The sequence below is a fragment of the Rhagoletis zephyria genome, unplaced genomic scaffold (assembly GCF_001687245.7).
Source record: "Rhagoletis zephyria isolate East Lansing unplaced genomic scaffold, Rhagoletis_zephyria_1.1 Rzeph_scaffold_04134, whole genome shotgun sequence".
Classification (NCBI taxonomy): domain Eukaryota; kingdom Metazoa; phylum Arthropoda; class Insecta; order Diptera; family Tephritidae; genus Rhagoletis; species Rhagoletis zephyria.
In genome coordinates this window covers 1,432-7,380 of record NW_016161217.1, presented here as the reverse complement: position 1 = coordinate 7,380, position 5,949 = coordinate 1,432, and the positions used below count along the sequence as shown (strand labels likewise).

At 35.1% G+C, this 5,949-nt stretch overlaps 2 non-coding genes across 2 annotated transcripts; one reads left to right on the top strand and one right to left on the bottom strand.

Annotated features, from left to right (window-relative positions):
* Positions 1-898: 898 nt before the first annotated feature.
* TRNAR-CCU (transfer RNA arginine (anticodon CCU)) lies at positions 899-971 on the bottom strand. The gene has a single exon. It is a non-coding gene; the product is annotated as a tRNA-Arg (tRNA).
* A 3,711-nt stretch (positions 972-4,682) lies between these two features.
* TRNAR-CCU (transfer RNA arginine (anticodon CCU)) lies at positions 4,683-4,755 on the top strand. Its single transcript has one exon. It is a non-coding gene; the product is annotated as a tRNA-Arg (tRNA).
* Positions 4,756-5,949: the final 1,194 nt, after the last annotated feature.

The following is a 5,949-nucleotide window of genomic DNA, read 5'->3' as shown; positions in this document are numbered from 1 at the left end:
ATACAAATTTTGCACGCAAATTCAACAACGATATGATCCTGATAGAGATCTGGTTCAATTATTATCCCGTCTGTTTGTTTTGTTTCACTGATAATTCGCAAAGTTTGGTAGCCGTGACAAATGAATTCATACACAAACAGACATTCTGCCATTGTTTCTTATAACTTGCTTCAAATAAATAGCCTTTATGTTATATGTACATTTATTTAAATAGATATCTCGTAAATATAATTTTTATACCCGAGCGCAGTTGTGCACAAGGGTATATTAATTTTGTTCACATAACGGTTGTTTGTAACAGCCAAAACGAATCGAGATAGATATAGACAAATGTATACATAGCGGATCCCGATTATTGCCTAAGAAAACATAGCTAGAGTTGCGACAGAGTTGCATTGTCTTCAGTTTATCAAGTTTATTCAGTGAAATCGCTGGATAAATTTATCAGAAATGTGTAAACGAGTTTCCATACAAATTTTGACAGTTCATTTATAAGGTTTACACAATTATAAGTTTATACGGTTTACAATGCATTTATAAGGTTTGATGAATACCCTTAGTGAATTTATTGACAATTTCGCTGACCTAACTTCACCGTTTTATCACTATTTGCCACGCTCATAAATTTTAAACAAAAAATTTTATATTATTAAGCCCATTTCTGCCAGTTGCAGTATGAAATTAGGCTGTGTGCAAAATTTTAGCCAAATCAAAGGCCATCACGCACGAAACACCATTTTTTGCACCATTTCATATGAAATCACCGTAATTATATACGTATGTACCCATATACATTTGCACATATTCATATGTATAGTACATAATTAAATACATACATAAAATTAATTAAGAATAAAAAAATGAAATAAGAAAAAAAAGCAACCAGGTGATGTGTCAGTACCCCAGATGGGACTCGAACCCACAATCCCCGGCTTAGGAGGCCGGTGCCTTATCCATTGGGCCACTGGGGCGTTCGTCAACATGCTGGCAAAGTACATACAACAAACCAATGCTAACAGAACGGCACACATGAGAATTACAGTGGCTAGCGAGAACACGAAAGAAAATCGACTGTACATAGCTATGCGCATTTATATGAGTCAGCGCTTATGTACATACGCTTCATTTCAACAGAACAGCGAAAACTAAATACCTATGTATGTATGTAATAATGAAAAGCAGCTGCTGATAAACAAGCTAAAAACGCTTACCGCACAACAGACAGACAATAGCAATAGTAGCTGACGACATGACGCGCTATATGCTAAGGCAAAGCAGAACCCGCTTTTATTGATTTACCAACGAACAAACTTATGTACATATATGCGAGTAAATGCATACACATCAGCCGTAGGCGGGTAGCGAACAACGAACGTCTGCATAGCGTACGCTTCACGTTGAATCTACCTTCGTTACCTAGCAAGCAATTGTACTTACATTAGGGATGTTAATTTTTTCGCTTTTTACGATCCCAGAATTTTCGGGATGTCGTTATCACAATCCCGGGCTCTGGGAATTTAGATATTCGTTACTTTCCAATAACTTAAATCGAAAAAGTTGCTTCCATATCTCCTACCATAAAATAAATAATAAATAAAAGGGTTTGAAACATACTTTTTAAATGAAAATGACATTTCTATTTTTTCTCTCTGGCGTCAGGATTTGTTGTGAAATACTTTGTAATTTCAAAGATACATATGATTAATTCCAAAAATTATTCAAAAAATGCACTGCAATGTTGAAGAAAAATATGGGTACAAAATGAAAAAGGAACTTTCTTTAGAATAAAAAAAAATAAAATGTTTTTGGATTGACTAGAACGAATAGGTAATTTTTAAGCTGATAATGTTAGATGGACTAAGTTCGAGTACCAATGTTATCGAGTTTATATTAGTCCTTAACATATAATTTTTTCAAAAACAAATATTGCGAAATTTCACGGACATTTTCAATACTTACCAGACCCAATGCTCAAAAAAATTGAATCTTTTTAAATTCCACAGATTTTTTTTTTTTAATTTGATACCCGTACTTCTTCTTTAAGCACATTTCACTGAATTTTTTAAATCATTTTTGAAATACTGAAGAGTGAAAAACTAAAAACGCAATTTTACTCTATTTGGCCCATGTTTTCGCGAATATATTGATTTTTGTGTGTAAAATTTACTATCGCACGGTGTTATATGTATAATGAGCTAGACATTTGTAAAAAAAATATTAATTATTAAATAAAAAAGAAATATAGCCAATACTGGTCAAGAAAAGGAGTTTCGATTTGCCATCCGTGCGAATTACATATCCCGAAAATTCCGGGATTATTTGCCAAAAATACCAGGATTTTCGGGCCGGTATCCCGGGATTAAAATTCCTAATGTACATATATGTATATGTATACACATAATTAAATATATTGCAGGTATACATACCGGCACACAAATTCATATGTACATACATACATAAAGTGTATAACAGAGTGTGCTCTAAGTATATAGTACCGAGTTAGCAGCACCCGCGTACGGGAAGCAGCTTGCTTGGCATGCAATGGCTAGCATTACAGAATGGCAAAATCACAAAGAATGGAAATACAGGGTGGGCCAAATAAGACCTACCATCCATAGTTCATGGGTCCATAGTTTGCCTAGCAGTGTGCGTAGTCGCTTCATCTTGTTGGAACCACAAATTAGGATGCTGCTCTGCTGTTGGCCGCAAAAAGTTGTCAATCATTGTTTTGTAACAAGCCCCAGATCTCGTTTCTGGCGATTCATCCTCATTCTCGAAGAAATATTGGCCGATAACTTTTTCGGTCATAACACCGCAACAAATAATGCATCTGGATGGGTGTAACTGGTGCTGGTGTGTTGCACTTGGATTTGCAGAGCCCCACAATCTACAGTTTTGATTGGAAATGCGCTTCATTCGCCATCAAAACATTACCTAAAAAATTAATTTGTGTGGCTAATTGTGTAAAACGAATAGCATATTGTAGTCGTTGTTGGTGGTCTTGCTGTAAGTATCTATTAAGATTTTCCAAGTGATTAACTATAACAGGCAGAAAGAAAATAACAATATTAAAAAAAAAGAAGTTATACGTGTTTAACATTGGTAAGTCTTACTTGGCCCATCCTGTACATACTCTGTTGAAACTAAAACCACAAAGCAAAGTTCAGGTAAACATGAGAGTTATAAAATCTAAAAAGGGTTATCCGTTTTGCGTTCATAAATTGAAATTTGAGTGATGGGTTTTCAAGTACTCCAGAGTACGATTTTTATTCGTTTGTGAATGTTTCGTTTGAATTGTTGTCTAAGTGGGATGGAGTTGCAAATGAAAAATATCCAACTTTTACTGATTCAGTCTCTACAAGTTTCTTCACAATTTCACGAATTGATTAGGTAGGTATTTGGACGATAATGTGCTCCATAAGCTCATACTCGTAATAGTAGGGTTTAATAGTTTTAATGCAATCCATTTTCAGAAATGCTAGACTGCGTTCTAGTTTTGAAACCACCAAATGGATCAGGCTGTACACATTTTACATATCTGCGGTTGATGTTGAATATTGGGGTTGTAATAATACGAGTAACTTGGTAGCCGATAAGTCTACCGAAATTGTGAACACGATGGTGTTTGCCATTCACAAATACAAGTGGAAATACATAGTATTTATCCCAGCTAGCAAAAAATACGAAAATGAATCCGGAAAGGATTTACAGATTCCATTTTCGGATACTTTGACGTTCCGTTTGCCCACTAAAGTGTGCGGCTGAAACATATGTACATATGTATGTACACAAAGGTACCGAAAATGGTTGTGAAACAGATACATTTTTGGCTGTTTTTTTTTTGAAACTTTCTGCTCGAATTTTTCGTTGAATATGCTTTTCTTCTGCACTTCACAGATGATCTTTCATACTTTGGGAAAAAATTACGACTTTAATTCCGCGATACTGCTGTCTAGCAGGGTGCAACTTTGAACTTGCCGTCTGCCAATGTTTTAAGGGGACTTTCTGACTGCCGCTGTGCGAAGACTATGATTATCATTGTTAGGAGGGTAAACTGCAACTAATCATCGTTAAGGTTGCCAAGATTTCTTTAGATTTACCTACCTACATACATATCGAAAAAATTATGTATGTATGGTGCATAGTTTTGACAAAAAGATCGAAATATATACGGTGGCACATACTTTTTAGCTAAAATATTCAAAAGCAGATAAGTACATGCATATGTTTGTATGTACGTACCACTTTACAGCTGTAAAAAATTTGTGATTGTTCTTCGATTTTCGTAAGTAACAGCTGTTCCCAACTAGGGTATCAAATTGAGTTCCACTTATTACACACACTATTCGTACAGAAGTATGTACATATGTATGTCTGTTTTCGCTTTGCTATCGTTGCTGAGCGTTAGAATACGCATTTAATTAGTTTTATTTTTATTTTGTTTCAAGTATTTGAGCTATTTTAAGATGCCAACAACAATTGGTAAACTGCTCGATGTGTGTTTCTTTGCTCTCTTAAGAGCGCGATGATCTAGCGTTTTGTTTCTATTTTAATATCTTTTATTTTTTTTTTTTGGTTTTATTTCCCCGATCGCTTTTGTTATTATCAGATTCTATAGCTAGCATTCTTTGTGTATTTCTTATTCGAATACTTGTTCACGAATGAGAAAAGAATTTTTGGCAGCCCCAGTGGCCCAATGGATAAGGCATCGGCCTCCTAAGCCGAGGATTGTGGGTTCGAGTCCCATCTGGGGTAAAGAAGAAGAATGAGTTTTTTTGTTTGAGGAATTTTGCTAAATAATCAATTAAAAACCTGAATAAAATCGCGTGTTAATAAAGTGCGGCTGGTTGCAAGTGAAATTATTGAAATAATTAAAATAGCCCTGCAGTGAAAAGTCAAACCAGTTAGAAAAAATACTAGTTCATCAACTAGTATGTGCCTACCAGTTCGACAATTTCGAAGAACTTAGGCGATCAGCGACATCTGCCTTTGAATTGCCAAAGTCAAAAATAAAACGCTAATTGCTTTCCTTACAAATGTCGGCTGTGGCGTCATGTGAAGGCTACTGCTTTTGGTTCTGAGATCACAGGTTCGAAGCCGCTTGGAGGTGGTAAAAGATTTTTAAAGTTAAATCAATGTGTAAGGTTAATTTAATTTAAATATAAATATCAAATTTGAAAATGTAATTGAATTGCAAAAAAAACTTACAAATGTCAAGAAATAATGCTTTTTGTGCCATGAAAAAAAAAAGAAATTAAAGAAACTTTTTTTCTTCAATTAAATTTAGAAATTATAATAAAAACTCTAAATAAAAAAATTAACTACAGCAAGAAAAAAAAATAAAATTGAATTAAAAAATTTCCACCGCGCCAGTATTTGAACCCATGACCTCAGGCATACCACGTGAGTGCTTTGCTCGGTCGGCCATTGCGACTATTGGAGCGCCGCGGGCAAAAAGGCGTAGTTATCATTTTCACGGGGGATGAATTGGCAGACTATCTCATCAACTTCTATAATGTTACTACTATTTCTACTAGTAGATGCTGATGCATAGCGTAACAATTGACATCTCGTAGGACATCGCAACGGCAAAAATACCAGTCGCCCACTTTGAAAAGGGATAGAACGGGAACTAGTTGGGCTGAAACGCAAACTGGTAAAATTCTAGTTCACAACTAGCAGCTTTCCCTACAAAGAGTGAGTGCCCATAGTATGTACATATATGTATGTATGTGTTCATTAAGAATTAGACATGGAACTCAATGAAGTTCATGAAAAATCTATGCAGGTGCGTATATGTACATTAAGGTGGTCCAAAAAAATCCAGGGGGAGGGGGGTAAAGTCAAATTTTTAATGCACCCACCCCCTTATGTTGTTCTAAATCGAAATATATATCCCTGTTTTTTTATTTCGAAAAAAATATCTACAGGTCGCTCAAAGTGCTCAAA